Raw genomic sequence first — 21,178 nt, forward strand, 5'->3', positions numbered from 1 at the left:
TAATTTAGTATTCTACATGATCCTTTCCAAGTATAAATCTTCTAAAAAGAAACATGTGGTGTGTGCTTTTAAATTTTTCTTCAGTTATAAATGTATGTTTCAACAGATGAAACAGGCTACTTCAAATTTTGGCCTAAGCATCAAACACGTCTTCATCTTCCTCTTTCTATTCATTTTAAACAAATAGTTAGAAATAATCCCCTTTGGGGATTATCATAGAAGAAATCTCTTTACTGAGGTGAGAAGTCAAACTAAATGACGTCTAAAGCCCCATCCAACCAGAGTTTCTTAATTAAGAACGCTACTTACAAGAGCTCTAATCAGACTGATCAGCTACACTACTTCACATGTAATATCCATGGATGTTAATATAGCATAAAAGCACAGTTTGAAAACTGAAAATAAAACCCTGTGGTGTATAACAGGAACTTCCAAATCTGTTAGGCATGGACTCTTCTATCTCTCTCTCTCTATATCTATCTATTTATTTACGGCTGCATTGGGTCTTCACTGCTGCGTGCGGGCTTTCTCTAGTTGCGGCGAGCAGGGACTACTCTTCGTTGCGGTGCGTAAGCTTCTCATTGCGGTGGCTTCTCTTGTTGAGGAGCACGGGCTCTAGGTGCGCGGGCTTCAGTAATTGCGGCACGCAGGCTCAGCAGTTGTGGCTCCCGGGCTCTAAAGCGCAGGCTCAGTCGTCGTGGCGCACGGGCTTAGTTGCTTCGCGGCATGTGGGATCTTGCCGGACCCGAGCTCAAACCCGTGTCCCCTGCACTGGCCAGGCGGATTCTCAACCACTGCGCCACAAGGGAAGTCCCAGGCACGGACTCTTCTTGATTAAAGGACCTTCCTTTAATAAATCTATCAAACTGAAGAGAAACTTTTGGAAAACTATTATAATTAAGCCTGTAGACAGCCTCGAATTTTTTTTTTTTTTTAATCTGTCAAACTTTCTACATAAATGCTTCACACTGGAATCTCTCTATAATCTGCCCTCGCCTTACTTTACTTCCCACCTCCTGCCAACCATTACTGAACTAAACGCCTGCTCCCACCCTGCTCACTCTGGCTTCGACCACTTGCTCAGGCTACCTGCCACCCATCCAGCGTTCAGTGTCAACCCAATCCTTACTTTCTCCATGTACCTTCCGTATTACACGTGAGTATTATCCACCCCTATCCATCTTACACTTTATAAGCATACTTGTATAGTACTTTTATAGTACTTTATATACAAGTATATACTTATATACAACCCTACCCTCATGACTCAGTTTTATTTCTGTATTTTCATCTAAAGTTTATCATTTACCACCTGATAACATACTGTTTTAAATACATACAGATTATCTGTTTCTGACGTTTTGTGTCTACAACTAGATTGTTAATTCTGCATCTTACACTTCTTCTTTATTCCTGGAAATTCTCCATATTCAGTAAATACTTAACGGCTTGTTGATAAAAATAAAATTACCTTTGTATGAACTCTTTTCTTTTTTTGATTTTTCAAAATAGTACTTAAAATTTTAAACTGATAAATGTGTCCAATGTTCAATTGTTTTTATTCTTTAAAACTCAATTTTGGTTGTATCTACCCTAAAAAGTACCACAGAAAACATCATTTGCTAATTTCCTAATATGCAATGTCCCACGGGTGTTATGAAAAATACCAACTATAACTCTTCCTCTTAAAGTAAAAGTTGACCCACACTGTATACAAATTAGAGCTAGTGTACCTACCCTTTTAAAAATCTAAAAACTGCTACTTATAATACAAACATTAAAAAATAAAAATAGCTTCGCTTTTCTGATTAGAAAAGTACAATGTGCACATTCTAAAATCCTCAGAGAATGCCTAAAGGTATAAACAAGAAAATTTAAATCTCTTGACATACTAGTAACAAATAGGAAGCACTGTTACCATATTTGCTGTGCCCTTTCATATATGCATACACATACACAAAAGTTTAATTCCAGAAGCTACTCATTAAATCCTGGCTCTATACCTCCTACTGCTGCAACCTTGAGCTATTTATCTTCCTGATGCTTCTGTCTGTTAATCTGTAAAATGGGGCCACTAATATTTAGTAGGAGGAACGTTGTGGCTATTAAAGAAGATAATCAATGTAAAGCACTTAGCAAAGGATCTAACATACAGCACATTTTCAACATTACTATATATCCTTGACATAAATGCCACTTTGTAATCTGCTTCCTTCAGCTGACAACACTTCACTGACAAATTTCCCTATCAATAAATTCAAAAATATGTTGTTTTTAACAGCAGCTTAGTGCTTCTTCTATCAATGTACCATATTTGTTTAACTATCTCTATTTGACGTTTTGATTCCTTCATAATTTTTAACGATAATCATACTCTGGTGAACGTGATTGTAGCCAGATCTTTGCACATATTCATAATCGCATTTTTGGAATAAATTCCTAGAAGTAAAATTTCTGGTCCAAAGGGTACTCACATTTTAAATGTTTATACATATTTCCACAGAAAAGTACACGTTTACACATGCTTCATCAATGCACATGCATGAGTATTTACCACTTCCTCCCCAGCGTTTGGTACGGTCATCTTTTTCTTTTCTTTTTTTTTTTTTTTTAAATATTTATTTATTTGGCTGCGCCGGGTCTTAGTTGCAGCATGCGAACTCTTAGTTGCAGCATGTGGGATCTAGTTCCCTGACCAGGGATCAAACCCAGGACCCCTGCACTGGGAGCATGGAGTCTTAGCCACTGGACCAACCACCAGGGAAATCCCGGTATGGTCATCTTTTTAATCTTACCCAATCTGACAGCAGAAAAAAATGGTTCTAATTTGAACTTCTTGGACTATCGATGAGACTAACCATGAATTCATCAGTTCACTGGTCATGTGTATGTCTTCTTCTGTAAAATCCCTGTTCAAATCTTTTCCCACCTTTATACTGGGGCAGTTGCCTTATGCTGGTTAAGAGATTTCTTCCCTTAAAAATACGAATTTTCACTGCTACATATATCTCAGATAGTTTTTTTCCCACATTTTAATCTGTCATTTCAATTCACCAAATTTTTATTATAAAGATGTGTTTAATTTTTTGAGTCAAATATACCCATCTATTTCCAATTTATGATTTCTGGATTCAGTGTCATCCTTTAGAAATTCTTCACCCATACAGATTTATAAAAGTATTCATCTAAATCTTACTTTAGTACCTTTTATATGTTACTCTGATTCAGTTTTATGAAGCAAAGTATTAGGAAGATGTATTTGAAATCTTAGAGAATTATTTCTGAAAATATCTCAGGTTGGACAAAGCATAATGCTTAGCCAAACCACTGTATTAAGGATGATATAGAAGCGGCTTTATCTAAGCTTCCGGAGCAGAATATTATAAAAAGGCAAGTCATATACAGTGGCTTCATATTTTTAGCAATTAATTTTTATCTCAATCCATATACCTCTGTTCTGCTTTCCAGGCTTGTTGATCCCACAGCTTACTTCACATCTGTACTCAAATTACTTCCTCAGGGAGAACGGCCTCACAGGTGCCTGTTATAAAGCACTCAGGATTCTTCCCTCTATCCTACAGTAAAGGTCGGTTGGAAATGATAACATTTATTTTTATTAATTTGATGACTTGAATCATGGCAGAGATGATGAGGATTTTTGACCCCCACTGCAGTAGCTGGCATATAAACAGGTCCTCAAGGGAGGAAGGGAAGTTCCTTTAGCTTTAGTTCCATACAGCTTTTTGTCTTGTTTGTTGGCATTTGTTTTTCTAGGAAAAATATAAAGTCAGACTGAAGCCAAACAAAAAAGCTGTCCTTCCACAGTCCTTCTCCGGAAGTAATCCATCTTTCCCTCACACGTATTTAGAAAAGCTGAAGAGGAGCTTAATCATTCTAAAAATTCATTCCTGACGGGTTGAAAGGGGAAAACATATTTCATCCTAAAGTGATATGCTGAACTGGGTTATTTCAGTACCATTTCATGCTCTTAAATATAGGTAAATACCAGTGTACTTTCCAACGCTCTGCAGTTTTAAAGTGTATACAAAAGAAATAAAAAACCTTTGATTTCTAAGACTGACAGCTTTTTTGTAAACATTATTTAGTATTCACAACTTTAGGACAGTATGAATGAAAAATACTGCCTGCCATATCAATAAACAAAGGATGTTGCAGCCGTCAAGCCATCACATACAGTGTCCCCAACAACAGTGAGCCTTGAGAGAACTCAGGATAGAAACAGGATGCCCACCACCTAGCAGTCAAATGCTGCAGCCACCCCTGAGGATGCACCCACCCTCAGGGGACTCAGGATGAGAAAGTACAGGATACTGGCGACAGACAGCTGAGGTGCATAGCAAAGGAATGACTTCAGTGAGCCCAGGCTCTTGCATCTTCTCATACATAGAAAAATGCTAAATTCTTTAACTTGAGACAGCTGGTTTTCTTTAATTAACAGTAATCTTTTGATGTTCCGACTATCTGGTCTCTGCTGCGAAAACTCCTATACACCCTGGCTCCCCTCCTTGCCTCTTGGGAGCAGTCCCTCAGAGTTATCTGAGATGCTGTATGTATCCTGGGGTCAAGTCCTCAGTTTTGTCCACCAAACAAAATATAAGTCTTAACTTTTAGGTTGTGCATTTTTTTTTTTTTTTTCAGTCGACGGCAGGGATGTTATAGTCAGCGAAGGAACTCAACTTGAATTAACAAGTCCAGCAAGTGGCAGGACCTGAACCCAGGACACCTGCTCACCGCCACACCAGTGCACACATTAGCCGCATCCTCGCCCCCTGCCTCTCCGAGGGCCCCCTTCCTCTCCAAGGGCCCCCTTCTTCAATGCCCAGCAGTCATCCACTCCTTGTGAACTGTCTGGAAATGCCCCTTCTCTAAGTCTTCACAGATTGCACCCAGACCACTTCCATCAGGTTAACAATGTATTCTCTCAGAACTTAAAATACTCCGTGGCCTATTATTTTGCATTCCTCGTAAATCTCTTTTTTCTCCCAACTAGTAGATAAATCCTCTGAAGAGACTGTTAGCTCCTCAAAGATAAAGGCTTTCTTTTAAACTTCCCACAGCACCTCGTGTAAGAATTTAAAATTGATGGTTAATACACTGCAACAGGGAGGTTATATTCCAAAAAAATGAAAAACAAGCTATTTTTAAAGGCTTAGCCAAACACTAACCCGGACGTGGTATCCCCACGCCCACCTTCAGTCTCCCAGATCCGCTCAGAGTACACGCCCAAACCCACATTCCACGCCCAAACCCACATTCCACGCCCAAACCCACGTTCCACGCCCAACAGGGGCTCAGTGTGCCCAAGACAGGTTGCAGGTTTTTCACCCTGAGGAGGTGGCAGTACTTTTCTGATCCCAGATCTGGGGAGTGTCACCTGGACGCTTTTCTTTACAAAACAGGTCTTTCACAATAGCTCCTGGCCCAGCAGGTGCTCCAGGGAGAGGCTGGAGAAGGAAGAAAGGCAAGAAGCAGAGTCAGCCGCGGAGGGTCCTTTCACTGCCAGTGATGAAACTCCCAAGTCACTTCCACCACTTTGCCTTCCAGCATAATGAAATGTGAGAGAATAAGCAGGCGAGGGAAGGAGGAGAGACACTGCCTTCTCTCTCATACCCAGACACGAGATACAATAGTATCTTTAGGATATGAGAGTAAAAGAGATTCATTTTCAAAATTTCAAACTACTTCCTAAAGGAAAAATGTCCACAAGCATCTGTTTTTTCCCTTCTACACCAAAAGTTTCCTCCATACTTATATAAACATGGGTGGTCATATCTGCGACCCAGTCTGCTATATTCACCCCAAGGGACAGATTCCCTTTCAACACAGAAAGTCACACATTTAGACCCACTAAGCCTACTGCATGCATCCAACCTTACAGCCTCCATCATGCACAAGGAAACCGTGGTCACACCAATTAAAACCCACTGGACACACCCATTCAGGGCACATGAGCCTGCATCAGTTTTTCGCTCTCAAGATCATTTCCTAAGATTCACTTGTCAATATCTAACTCATTAACACTGTGGATCCCCATTTTTAGCATTCGATTTATGTTTTGCAACCTCACGCATTTTCTGGATAATGAATATACCACGCGGTCTCTAAATTCCAACAAATGGGAGTAGACTCCCATGATGATAATGTTGATGATTCCTAACTTTGGGGAAGCCAACTTGAAGGTAATGTTTCTTTAAAATAGGAAAGATGTAAACTGTTCGTGGGTGAGAGGTGACCTACAGACCGGGGAACAATCACGAACGCTATCACTGCTGCTCCCTTTTCTTGAACAGAAACGTAATTCTTGTACGTGCCATAGTTAATGCATACGTGAATGCAAAGCAGAGTCAGCACTATTAAAAACCTGTTGCATGGGGGTGGGGAGGTGAACAATAAAAGGGTAGCACAAGGAAGCCTTGTGCCTGTGATAGCAGTTAAGTAAATCTACACATGTGACAAAACTGCACAGAACTATACACACAAGCACACACAAATGACTGCATGTAAAACTAGCGAAATCTGAACAAGCTTTGCAGATTGGACCGATGTCTTGGTTTTGATTTTGCACTACAGTCAGGCAAAACGTTACCACCGAGGGAAACTGGGTAAAGGGATACAAGATCTGCTTTGTACAAGACCCGGGAGAATTCCTATGAACCTATCATTATTTAAAAATAAATTTTTCAGAAAGAAAACCTGTTAGTAGCAAACACTGTTTGCTATACATACAGACATGCATTTAGTCATAGTCTTTCAATCCACATTTATTAAGCACATACTATTGCCTGGCACTGTTGCACATGCTGGGGTTATCGACACAGAAATGATATCACCTTTGATCTTGAGAAACTCACAACCTGGTCATCCACCAGGAAAGCAAGGTATGGAGGGAAGAGAAGGTACAATGGTACTCTATGCGCAGAGGTCATGTAAGGGTCTGCAGTTGGTACGTGTCAGAGTCAAGCTTTACATGAAAGCAAATGTATTTGCCAATCACCACTCCATTCACAAAATAAATGACTACGTACGACCAGAATAAAATGGTCATATAAACGTAAGGTTCACATCATTAAAAAATCTCAACCCTGGAGACAAGTTGCTGCTAAAGGTATTTCTATCTTAAGAGCAAATAAATGTTCAGTTAAAATAAGCTGACTGCTTTCATAAGAAAGGGGGTTGTGTTTGACTTCAAAATGTCAATGTTTCCTTTAAATTGCTTTTTTGAGATATGTCTTTGGAAATGTTAAAATTATTCAAGTTAAATTTACAGCTTAGTTTAAAACATGTAAAACTGAGGGGTGATAAAGAAAGAATATTAACTTGGAATAGAAGTTGCTGTTCTTTAAAACACAGCTATGGATTCACTTTGCGTGTTATGTGCTTTCCTGGAAAAGTTTTGTAAAAGCAAACAATTTCACTTTAAATGAATACGATCTTTTATTTAAGAGGTACTTCCTCCCTGATTCTGATTTTCCATTAACAATATGTCAGTATCTTAACTTTATCAGTCCCTCTCACAAGTTGGCCTAATCAAATCCTTGGGTTCCCTCATACTTCTAATATTATATCTGGAAAACGCTACACAAGAAAACATAATTCTGTAAAAAAATGTTTAAATAAAGAAATAATGCCATTATTGTGCTTTGGCCTTATTAAAGATTTACTACAAAAAATCTTACTTTTGGAAATAGGAGAAAATAATAAAGGACCAATATTAGCTTTCAAAAACTGAACGCAATTAAGAGAAAGACGGAAATTCTACCAATCTCTCTAGCCTCAGCTTGGATGATCACTGGACTCAAGCAGGCAGAAGCAAAGATGGCAAATGCTGACTACACAAAACTCCTGACAACACACCGCACCACCTGCACTGCCCCGAAACTTTCACACATGACCTATCGTCCGAAAAATCAATATAAAACAGTATCTTACAGTCACTGTATAAAGTACGCAGTACGGCTTGTTCAAAAACCAAACTCAGGGGCTTCCCTGGTGGCGCAGTGGTTGAGAATCTGCCTGCCAATGCAGGAGACGCGGGTTCGAGCCCTGGTCTGGGAAGATCCCACGTGCCGCGGAGCAACTGGGCCCGTGAGCCACAGCTACTGAGCCTGCGCGTCTGGAGCCCGCGAGCCACAGCTACTGAGCCTGCGCGTCTGGAGCCTGTGCTCCGCAACAAGAGAGGCCGCGACAGTGAGAGGCCCGCGCACCGCGATGAAGAGTGGCCCCCGCTCGCCGCAACTAGAGAAAGCCCTCGCACAGAAACGAAGACCCAACACAGCCAAAAATAAATTAATTAATTAATAAATACTAATTAAAAAAAAAAAAAAATAACCAAACTCAGGAGACCAAACCCTAAGAGTTCTCATCACAAGGAAAAAAACTTTCTTCCTCTCTTTTCTTTTTTTTTTTTTTTTTTTTTGCTATTTCTTTCTATTGTATCCATGAGTTGATGGATGCTAACAAAACTTACAGCAGTAATCATTTCACAATATATGTAAAGTCAGACCATTATGCTGTACAGGAACTTACACAGTGATGTATGTCAATTATATCTCAATAAAACTAGAAAAAATGATATGCAGGCAAAATTAATAAGACTTACTATGTTACAGAATTTTTACTGTTTCCATTAAATAAAATACTTCTTATCTAAAAAAAATTATCACAAGACATTAAATAGACCTAAATAAATGATTAAAGATACCAAGTTATGAGACTGAAAATATTTTTTTATTTTGAAGATGTCATTTCTCTCCAAAAACATGTCATATCAATTCAATGCAACCTCGATAAGAATCCAGAAAGGGCTATTTATCTTTGTTTTGTGGACCCTGATCAGCTGATCAAAAATATATTCATAAGTATAGTGGGCCAATAAAAACCAAGACACTCTTGCAGGCGGGAAAAAAACTCATGAATGTCAAAAATTGAGTACAGTGTTCAACAGATATTCTGGTTGAAATAATTCAACTACAGGTATCACATACTGAAATACATAAATGCTAAGTCAGACATATAGGTTCCTTAGCTCACACTTTCCCTAATGAAGGGCCATCAGAATACCATGTTTGAAAACTTAATCTGCCACAGACTATGGGAACAACTCATATCTCTTCACTTGCATTTTTCTGATTCTATCATGTATCCGGCATGGAGCCAAGTGCCAAAATGCAACAGCCATCCAAAGCAGACAGGATTCGTGCCATCACGGAGAGCATCTACAAGGAAGAGAGGAAGGTATGCTCTCCGCAGCCTGTGCATGAGACCCAGGGCTGTGTGTGCAGACCGCCCACCACTCCTGAAAAAACACGGATGCTCCAAGTGGCTGCACTGAACATCCTAGACTGGGACACAGGATTCCAGAGACCTCTAGACCTCTGGACCCTCCATCAAGCCAAGAACAGTCTCAGGAATGAATGGACTCCAGTACTATAAACTCCGTGCCGACGTCAGTATGCCTACAGCGTCTCTCCCTTATTTTCAAGCCACTTAAGATCGAACAAGAGACTCTTAGAATACCTCATTCAGAAACAGTGAATGCGCTACACAACAAAGCTGTTGTCACTAAGAGGTATTTCCTCCACAATTCCTTTACGGAGCTGTCCCCTCTCTCTTTAAACAATATTAGGTCGTATGACCCAGGTTTTCAACAGCTGAGGTGGTCAAAAAATGTTTATACCGAATATCGAAATAATCCTTGCCTCAGCAAGCAGGCTAAAATGAAAACCAGCTCTTCTACTATCTCCATCCACCCTCTCAGGTCTGCTTGACTTAAAAGCTTGACACCATCCTGAACCCCCCTTCCTCCACCCAGATCTTTTCCATTCTATTAGTTGTCAAGTCCTACGGGTCCTGAGAATGACTCTCAAATTGATCCCTTCTCTTCCATTCTCACTGCCACAACAATCATCCAGAGTGGCGTTAAATGAAATTCACATTATGACCCCAAACCACAGAATTATTCCCCACCTCGTACACATTACATAAAATTCACATTATGACCCCAAACCACAGAATTATTCCCCACCTCGTACACATTAAATAAAATTCACATTATGACCCCAAACCACAGAATTATTCCCCACCTCGTACACATTACATAAAATTCACATTATGACCCCAAACCACAGAATTATTCCCCACCTCGTACACATTAAATAAAATTCACATCATGACCCCAAACCACAGAATTATTCCCCACCTCGTACACATGTGACCCAACAACCACACGCGACTACTCGCGCACACCCTTCCTCCTGAACACCACTGATCACCGGGTTCCCTCCACCTCAAATATCTCTGACAAAAATCCCTTCTCACAACTTAGCTCGAAAGCCACTTCCTCAAAGAAATTATGTCCTAATTCTTTACCATCTCTGAACCCCCAGAATACCTTCTACCATTCATATGCCTTGCAATGCAGTTACTCACCTGAGTATTTATTATGGACGTATTTTACGTAAGGGTAAGGCTTGCCTTGTCCCACCCAGTGCAAGGACGTATCCTGTGAACACTGTGCACAGGAGATGATTGATAAATATTTATCAAATGGAACTGACCTTGACCATTCATGTTAAAATGCTGGCTTCTTCTCAAATGCAAGCATTGTATAAATGGGGCTAAAATGTTGATGAGTGGGGAGGCAGGAACTCCAGCAGTTCCAGTGATCTCAGGAACTGTGATTTCCTAAAACTCATTATCAAAATCACCAACACCCACGGCTCAACTTCATGAAAAAGGAATCCAACATCAAAGATATGACAATAAAATTCCCCCAGACCTCTGAATTACACACACACACACACACACACACACACACACACACACACACACACACACACCCTCTCTCTCTCTCTCTCTCTCTCTCCCCCTCTTTCTCTCCCTCCCCACCTGCCCCCACCCCCAAGGAGGGGGCAGACCTCAGGGCAGGACAGTCAAGTTTTTATAGCAGTCTCTGGAGTCAGAATGCCTTGGTCCAATCTTGCCTTGTTATTGTGTGAATGCATTCGAAGTATATAAATTACCTGTGCCATAATTTCATCATCTGCAAAATAAAGATTATGACATAGTACCTCCTTCATATAAAACATGTATATGCTAAATAAGTGCTACAGTATATAAGTGTTTGCTACTGCTATTTTCTGGAATGTATATAATTTATTAATAATTTACTTAAATATTTAGAATGAGATTATCTACTGGCTGATTCTTAATAGATAAGATCTCAAGTGCAATTAACGGCATAAGGACCCAATCCTGAAAATGGATCTGACCTGGTACTATCTCCCCGGGCCAGGCAATATTCCATGCTTTTTACTGTAACAATGATATCAAAAGGTCAGAGGGTCCTAAAGACTGCTAAAAAAGAAGCAAACCCAGAACAGGATCTCTGTTTTCATTCAGCTATGTTGAACACTGCAGGAGTTAGGGCTACAGGAATCCTAGTTACAGCCTGAGTTTGAATTGACTGAAGAAGCCTTAATGGATTGCCAAGTCTTAACATCAATTAAGTAAGACCTGATAAGTATGTCCAAAAGGGTAATAAAATAATTCAGAAGGACCTCATAAATATGAAACATTAAATATTTGCAACGTGTCATTCAATCAAACAGTTAAGATCTATGCTTCAGAGAACAGAAACTCATAAAGCATTTAAATGAACATGAGAAAAGCATTAACTGAGGCACAAATTAAAACCGAGACAGCACAATGCTCTCTATGGGCAGGGACTTTCTAGTACCCAGATATCCCAGGAGACACAACGAAGCAGGGAGAAACTGAGTAAAATAGGAATCAGAGTGTCAAGAAAGCAGCAAAGACTCATCAGGATCTTTCTCAAGATCATCCAAATACAAAAAAAAAAAAAAAGAAAAAAGAAGAAGAAAGGTATAAATAAGATTCCATGCATCATAAGCAACGTCCGACTAATCGACTGAAAAGCCTCTCCACAAGGTTAAACTGAGATTCCCTTCGTGAAATATTATTTTTTCATTAAGTCTGTAAACTTGAAAGATTGCATGAAATGGGGGTCTAGCACTGCTCAAGCTCTTCTAATTAGTCCCCTAAACCCAGAAGGAAAATAAAATTAAGTACCTCACCCTTTGACAAATTAAACCATTTCAAACATCAAAAATTAATGCATTCACATGATTCAAAAGAACAGAATGAACAGAATATGTTTAGTGATGACTAAATATGGGTATGGGGAAGGAGGACAAGGACAAGATAATTCATTGTGGCCTGATGGAGGGCCATTCTGTCCGGGCTAACACAGCAGTAAGGAAACTGAGACAAAAGAACTCACTCCAACTTCCTAACAGACACACAGAAGGCCTCATGGAAAAATGGAAATTAACTTCTGTGGGTGCATGACTCTGTGTACACTCTCTGCTTTCATAATGGCTTCAGTGTTTCTTGATATTCTACTAAAATACAGTAAATCCAGATTACAGAAGTATCTTGGTCCTTGGCCAGGACAACCAGTTAAAGCTACCACTCTCCCATTTCTAAAGAGCACTGATTAATTAATTAACGAAAAGGGACAAAAGTAGTTATGTGCTGTACAAAGACAGACTAAGTGGGCTTAAATTTTTCTCTAAGTTAAGAGTTCCTTGAGGAAGGTTTGCATTTCTCTACTCCAGATAATGTTTATGTTTTCAATAAAGACTGAAATGTAAAAATTGGGCTATGGATCTAGTTATAATGCATTAGGCAAGTCCTCAGAGCAACTGCTGTTTAGGTTGAAAGAAGAGAGTGAGAGAGCATTATATCCATTATACGCTCCTAAAGGGTTCCATGTTTCCCAATAATCCTGTAAGGATTCTAGTCTTATTGTCAGAAACAATAAACAACACTATTGAGCAGATCATATTTCATTTCATACCTTTTTGGCAAACTGCAAAAAAAAAAAAAAAATGATGTGGTCAATAAATGAATAACTCCTCCAGTCAGAACATTAATAAAAACCCTCTTACACTTTGCCCTTAGATAAATGACTCATGAGAGGGCCCAGGAAAATAAACCACCTCACAAAAACATCAGTGAGAGAGAAAAACCTATTAGTTCCCAACTGCAGAGGAATGGAAGAAAAACTACCCAGAAACAAGGCCTCTTATTCCACAATGTGACCACAACTACTTCTACCCTCTTCCACTGGCCCACCATTTTTATTTGGGATCTCCAACTCTACATCTGTAAAATGGGATAATAAAAACGCCCCAGCAGCAACAAGCACACCGTGTACCCAGATCTTGGTTTCTAGTATCATTCTCTAATAACAGGAACCAGGTCTCCTTGGAGAAATGGCTGATTCTAGGACTGAGGCAGGAGATATATAAAATGAGTATGTAGTATCTGTAGTGACAGAAAGTAAGGAAGAAGAGGAGGGAGAGGGAAAGGCAAGGGTAAAGGGAAGAAAAGACAAGAGAAAAAAAAAAAAAAAGAAAAAAAGAACAGGGAATTCCCTGGCCGTCCAGTGGTTAGGACTCCACGCTTTCACTGCAGAGGGCCCGGGTTCAATCCCTGGTAAGGGAACTTAAGGTCCCACAAGCTGTGCGGCACGGCTAAAACAAACAAACAAACAAACCACACAAAAACACAATAAGGGGGTTTGTCAAAGGGATACAAGGACCAGCTAAAAGAGTCCCCAATGCCAACGCTAGAACAATCTGAGTAACAAAATTAAGTAGTATTAGAGTATAACCCAAAAGTATAAAATAACCATGAGTCTATATTAATATGTGTTTAGATAGACAGATAAAAATAGACAAATAGACAAACAGATAGACACATAAATAAGGGACAACAGACAAATCTCGTGAGTTGAAGAAGTCCAAATAATCTTTGTGTACACTTCACCCTCAAGGAGGAAGTGCACAACTCCCCACTCTTCAAGCGTAGGGAACACAGGGCGACTTCCTTCCAAGGAGTAACGGTAAGGAAAGAAGGAAAGAGGATAACTTTACAGTGGAGAAACCTGACCAACCCTATCTCAGCCAGGTAACCGAGGTCAGCATCAACAGTGATAAATCATTCTGACAGCATATACTGTTGATCTGATGTCATGACAATGGCACTTTAGCTCTGTGATCCTCCTCTTAAAGAGGTACAACCCCAGACTAACCATGAGAAGGACATCAGACAAATACCAATTGAGACTCACTCTACAAAATATTTGACCAGTACTCCGCAAACTGTTAAGGTCATCAAATATGAGGAACGTCTGACGAACTGCCACAGCCGTGAGAGGCCAAAGACGCATGACCCCAAAACGTAGTGTGGGGTGCTGGATGGGATCCTAGAACAGGAAAAGGACAGTGGATAAAAACTGAAAAGATGGGAATCAGGTATGAACTTACAATAATGCATCCATATTGATTCACTAATTGTAATAAACATACCATAGAAATGTAAAGTGTCTGTAACAGGGGAAACTGGGAGAGGGTATATGAGAACTCTCTATACTACCATCACATTGTTTTCTGTAAATCTAAAGTTTTTCAAAAATAAAGTTTATTTTTAAAAATGCCTGACTAACCTTCTACGCAAGGCTAAGTTTTTTTAAAGTTTATGGAAGGGGAGTTATTGTTCAATGGACATAAAGTTACAGTAATACAAGATGAGCAAGTTCTAGAGATCTGATGTGCAACATAGTACCTATACTCAACAACATCGTGCTGTGCACTTAAAAATATGTTAAGGGACTTCCCTGGTGGCACAGTGGTTAAAAATCCAACTGCCAATGCAGGGGACCCAGGTTCAATCCCTGGTCCGGGAAGATCCCACATGCCACGGAGCAACTAAGCCCGTGCGCCACAACTACTGAGCCTGCGAGCCACAACTACTGAGCCCACATGCCGCAACTACTGAGCCCGTGCGCCTAGAGCCTGTGCTCCGCAACAAGCCACCGCAACGAGAAGCCCGCACACCGCAACAAAGAGTAGCCCCCGCTTGCCGCAACTAGAGAAAGACCACGCACAGCAACGAAGACCCAACACAGCCAAAAAGAAAAAGAAAAAAAGAAAAAAAAAAAAATGTTAAGAGGGTACATCTCATTTTAAGTGTTCTTAACCATTAAAAAAAAAAGCGAAGAGACAAAAACTCTTGGGAGGTGATGGATATGTTTACTACCTTGATTATGATAACGGTATTACGAGTGTACACAGATGTTCAAACTCATCAAATTATATACGTTAAATACATGCAGTTTTTTTGTGTGTATCATACCTCAATAAAGCCATAAAAAAAAAGTTTATAGAAGTATTTAGTTTGTTCACAAGCTACAACACCTGTAGTCTTAAAACATGTTTTAAAAATTATACTTTTTCCATTTGTTTTCCAGAAGAAACAACATATTCCGTTTCATTTTGAGGGGCTCTTAGAGATTTGTTTTTTCCACCTGTTAAAAAGAAACTGGGGTCAGCTGTGGCACTGCGTGGGGCCTTTCGAGAGGCTCACAGGAGAAAAAGAAGAGTTACTTGCAAAGATTACCAATTGGAATTGAATCATATAAGGTTGTTTCTTGACTACAGTTGAGGCAGTCTGCTCAGATATACTGTAACCACCCTAATAAGGAATGCTTAATTATCACTAATAGAAATGACCTCTATTTAGAAAACATTATTATGATTTGTTTTACCACAGATATTTTCATCTGATCATCTTACTACTGTATTCCATATAGGCAAAGAATACTTTGTACTTCCTTACTACATCATTCATTTCATTTTTTATTTCTTTACTGTCATCGATTTGCCTAATGAATAAAATCATTCATTTTAACATTCACTGCATTGTTTGGAAAGGACTACTGAAAAACAGAAAAAGCAAGAAATTAACATACATTTTTTTTTTTAAATCACAGCACTATGAAGCTTAATTATACATAACGCAGCTAGACATATGTAATATTTATCTTCCCAGCATCTTCTCGGAACCAGCCCTGCTTCATCCTAGAGAAATTCTGCTTAGTCCGTGTGTTTGGGTACGGCTGTCCCTCCGCCTGGAGCCCAGGAATGGGCACGTGACCCTGGCCTAACTGATCTGAGCATTCTCCCCCTGGTCACCTCTGATTGGTTTAGGGAACAGGTGACAGGGACAACTGTTAAGTTATCAGAAGAAGTGCTTGCTCTTTCTCTGAGAATATAAATGTCTTTATGAGAGAGGCAACCAGCAGCCATTCAGCTATCACACTTGAACAGGCTGAGAATAAAGCAAGCAGAAGCGACAAACCTGAGAAGTGAACAGAGAAAGTGAGTACTAACGACATAATTTAAACTGCTGCATGGGGCAGGACTTAAAAACAGCTTCACCTCTTGGATGGATCCATTCCATAAGCCAATAAACCATAAACCTGTTTTTGGTTAAGCAAGCTTGAGGTGGTGTATCAGTTAAGATTGGGTTTAGCTGCAAGTGTCAGCAAACTTAAAAGGACAGTGGCTTAGACACGACCGCAGTTTCTATCTCCAGCATTCAGAATGCAGGGTCAAGGGCTGGTATGGAAGTTCTGCTCCCCCAAGTCTTACAGAACCATGCACATTCCAGCTCACAGCACCACCATTCCTAGAGCCTGACCCCCTCTCATGAGTTTAATCCGACAGCTAGACCTCCTGCCATTGCGTCACATGCCACACACAGAAAGGAAGAAGGGAGGAAGATGTGAGGGAAAGGGAATGCACTAGGTGACTTTACAGGTGGGTCCGTAGCAGCCATTTACAGTAAGTTCTTACTGGCTGGAACCTACTCGGCCACATTTAGAGGCTAGAAAATGTCAGTCACCTTTCTTCTGGGCAGCCATGCACACAACTAAAAATTCTATTGTCATAGAAGAAGGAAAGAACAGAGATTTGGGGACAATCAGCCCCTGCCAATCTGGGTGTCTACAATTTCCAACCAAGGCAACTTATACAAATCATGTACTACGTAATAGGCGTTCTTTCAATGACTGTAATTTAAGAGCAAGAAACTTTAAGGCATTAAATCACCGCAGTACTTACATTTTGGGAATCCCACACAACAATGACACACACTTAGAATCCAGCAATATGAACATCTAATTTCACATTTTAGAAAATCAAAATTTTGAGAGTAGAGCTTTATCATGTGGCCCAAGTGGTTAACATAAGGATACAAATTCAACAAGGAATTAAAACTACAATTTATAAAGAAATTCTACAAAGAAAAAGACAAGAAACTCAACAGAAAAATCTGCTAAAACATATGGATACATGACTGACAGAAAGGGAGACAAAAGTGGCCAACAAGAATATGACTTTTGGATTAAGAAAGAGCAGATTGATCATACACATTGACTTTCACTTTCTCCTCTACTCAAATAAAATGAGAGGTAATAGATTTTTCTTTTGGCATAGAATGTGAGATGAGTCAATCACGGCAAAAAAAAAATTTTTGGAAAGGCAAAAAGCAGATGGAAGAAAGGTAAATGATTTAGCAGACCCTAGAAAGCTGAAAGAAGCTAAGCCAATTGTGAGGAAAACAGAGACGCAATCTCACTTACCCGACAAAACCTTCCAGGATCTGGGAGGCTGTCAGCTCCACTCGACTCTAGAAAAGGGGGTAAAATTTAGCTGTATCAAGGGAAACCGGCTGACAATCCCTCTAAGAATTATTTAGATCTCCGGATGCCCTACCTTGTTGAACACAGATGACCGCCCTCCCCAATCCTAGAAGACCAGTGGTTTACTCTTGGATAGAGGAAAACATGGGGCTTCTACTGGAAGTCCGGGGACACCGTGTGAGTGAGGGAATCATACGGAGAACAGAGTGAGGGGGGAGCAGACTGCTGAGGTGTCATGCCCAGTTTTCTTCCCAGTCAGGTTGCAAATGGCTGCCTGGCCTATACCTGTAGGCAGGAGTCTGGAAGCTCTTTCTCTGAGAACCTGATTGGTCCTAGAATCAAGCCTACAGATATTTCCTGCCATCAGGGGCTCCACAAGTAGTAGCCCAGTGAGGTGACTCTGCTGAGATGCCCACATTCCAGTACAGAGCTTCCAGGAAGCTGTTGAGTGCTCCAACCAGAGACTACAGAGATTATAAATGCATTCAAAAAACAAGAGGACATCATTAACAAAGGACTGCTATAAGAACAAGTGATTTTTAGAAATTAAAAATGTGACAGTAAAAAAATGAAATAAAAGGATGGGAAGATGATGATGACACGCTCTTTCAGAAAGCAGAACAAAACACAAAAGAGGAGCAAAACAGTAACTGGAATTGAAGAAAATTGGAATTGAAGTCCAGGATGTTCAATGTGGGAATATGGGAGTTAAAGAGAAAACAGAAAATGGAGATGAGGACAGCATCAAACAAACACAACCCTCCTGCTCCCCAAACTCTTGTTGCCTGAACTGAATAGATGATGAAAATAAATTTTGAGGTAGTACTCTCTGGAGGAAACACTATTCCTGGATCCTCTGACACGTTCCGATCTGGTTGCTTGCTATCTGAACTCAGTAAATGAGTCAAATTGGACAACAAGGGATTTCTGCATTTGAAAAAAGAAATTTCCCTAAAACAAGGGTTTAAAAGTTGACAGAACTATAAAACCAGCTGCAAATGATAGAACCTGCAAAATTTGATGAAAACCGATCACACAAAGGCACATCATTGAGAAATTCAGAACCCTTGCAACAGGAAGACACTTCTCCAAGACTCCAGAGAGAGAGAAAAAGCAAGGGGGGCGGGGGGAGGAAAGGTCATCAACGAAAGTACAGGGAATCGTGACAGCATCCAAACAGAAGCTGGAGTGGAGGAATGCCTTCAAAATCCCAAAGGAAAATCACGTCCAACCCTGGATTCCAGACCCAACTACACTGTCAATGAAATATAAAAGTAAAGGTATGTTAGATGTCAAAAATTTACATCTCCTACAAGGACCCTTCTCAGGAAGGAGGAGATGCACAGCAAAGAAGGAGGTAAACAAAGGAGGAGGAACCATGAGATAAGGGAATAGAGGGCTCAAGAGAGAGGAAAGAACAGACAACTATGGGGCCCCAGGACCCGAGCTGTGCACGAGGCAGGGCAGCACTACAGGCCCCAAGAAGAAGGATCTGACACAACACCCCAGGAATCTAAACGCACAGAGAGGAGAATCAGACAACTCGGGGATTGGAGCAACGGTAAGAATATTCAAAACTCAGTAAACAAAAAAATCAGACAAAATTTATAAGAAAGGAAGAGTAAACGCTGAGCACGGCACAGCTTCGAGTAGTGTCTCCAAAGGTTTAATTACGTAAACACTTAATGTGGATTGAACCAAAGCTGACACAACTACACTGGAGAGACTGCAAAGCTGTGGGTTTGGTGGGGGCAGGCAGGGGGCTGTGGAGAGGAAAAGGGCTCAATCCTGTATTACATACTGGGAAGTCGGCAGGTAAGGGCTAACACTAAGGGAAACAAAGAGAGTAGTTCCTCAGAGGACAGAAAGACAGGGTGAAGAAAACAAGCAAAGACTTGCCGCCGCTTCTTACCCAGCTGCGTTGGTCAATCTGACTGTTTAAGCTATGTGCAAACAAAATTTTAATGAAAACTAAGAAACAAAATGAGGATCCCGGACAGATGTGGGAGGGCGTTCCGCGTGGAGTAACGCACAGTGAGGAGACCCTACCATGTGTCAGGGGTCATGGGGGGCTGTAGGAGCCAAGACTAAGAAAACACCATGGACCAACCACACTGTGGTGGTGAGGCCAGATGGGGGCGGGCAATTCACAGAAGAAGAGCTGACTTCATACACAGAGGATGTAAAGCCATTAAGAGATTTGGGGTAAAGGATCCATGTGACACATTTAGGGGGATGAATCGGGCAGTGCCGAGCAAGGGGCACTGGGGAATGAGAGGCAGAGGCGCCAGTGAGAACGGTATTTCAACAGTCCAAGAAGAGTTAATGAGCATGAGTTTCCATAAAAAGGCAAAGGATAGTACAATGAGGGAGGGAGAGTAGGAGAGAGGTTAAAACTCACTAGAAATCAAGGAAATACACATCAGGACAACAACCTATTACTTCATATCTATCAGAATGGTGTAGAATGAGAAAGGAGAATAATATCAAGTTTTTGCAGTGATTTGGAACAAGGGAAAATTTGACACACAGCTGGTGCATGTTTAAACTCGCAGAGCCATTATGGACAAAATGAAATAAAAATACGGCAGTAATTAGTGAAATTAAGTATGTTTAAGCCCTATCTGATCACTCGTCTTAAAGACACATGTTTGGAAACGCTGAAGGCAACACTGTAGTAATGGGAGTTGAAGGCATGGAGGTATACACTAGGGAATGGAGAAGTAAAATATAGTAGGTGAATGTTACAGAATACTATGCAGAAGTAAGAACTGATACCAAATTAGATATAACTTAAAAATACAGTGTTGGGTGAGAACCGTAAAAAAGAGAAATGAGTTTTATAACATAGAACCATGTATGAAGATCAACCACACACACTCACAAACACCACTGACAACTCTGCAAGGGCTCCTGCACATCTAGGGACATACGCCACATCGGAATGTGTGTTTGGCTGGTTGTGAGGAGCAGGGCGTGACCAGGGGAAGAGGAGTGCGAGAGGGGGTCAAAGACAAAGGAAGTGAAATGACTGAAACAGGAGAGGAGCCTTCCACGTATCAATAAGGGAGGTAAAGCACGATGGACTCAACTGTCTACAGCAGAGGATCGAAAACACCATCACTGGGGCTTCCCTGGTGGCGCAGTGGTTGAGAATCTGCCTGCCAATGCAGGGGACACGGGTTCGAGCCCTGGTCTGGGAAGATCCCACATGCCGCGGAGCAACTAGGCCCGTGAGCCACAATTGCTGAGCCTGCGCGTCTGGAGCCTGTGCTCCGCAACAAGAGAGGCTGCGACAGTGAGAGGCCCGCGCACGGCGATGAAGAGTGGTCCCCGCTTGCCGCAACTGGAGAAAGCCCTCGCACAGAAACGAAGACCCAACACAGACAAAAATAAATAAATAATTTTTTTTAAAAACACCATCACTGCTCAACACTAAACCCCACCCCCAAAGACAGAAAGACGGACAGAACTGGGATGAAGTAGAGAGAAATATAAGTGGTGTCAAGTACAAAAAAAAAAAAGAGGATTTAGAATCAGAAGACATGGATTTCAAGTCCGGCTCCCAAATCTTCTAGGTATATG

At 40.7% G+C, this 21,178-nt stretch overlaps 1 protein-coding gene across 8 annotated transcripts in view; it reads right to left on the reverse strand.

Annotated features, from left to right (window-relative positions):
• KLF12 (KLF transcription factor 12) overlaps window positions 1–21,178 on the reverse strand; it is a 460,572-nt gene that overhangs the window by 361,152 nt on the left and 78,242 nt on the right. For 3 of the 8 annotated variants that reach the window (XM_068526893.1, XM_068526892.1, XM_068526887.1), the window contains exon 2: window positions 17,534–17,580. The exons of 4 other annotated variants lie outside the window; for them this stretch is intronic. The gene's annotated coding sequence lies outside the window, so the exon portion shown is untranslated. Of the gene's footprint in view, window positions 1–17,533; window positions 17,581–21,178 lie in introns of those variants that run through there. One more of the 8 variants, XM_068526891.1, reaches the window with a different exon arrangement.

The sequence above is a fragment of the Eschrichtius robustus genome, chromosome 18, assembly GCF_028021215.1.
Source record: "Eschrichtius robustus isolate mEscRob2 chromosome 18, mEscRob2.pri, whole genome shotgun sequence".
Lineage (NCBI taxonomy): Eukaryota > Metazoa > Chordata > Mammalia > Artiodactyla > Eschrichtiidae > Eschrichtius > Eschrichtius robustus.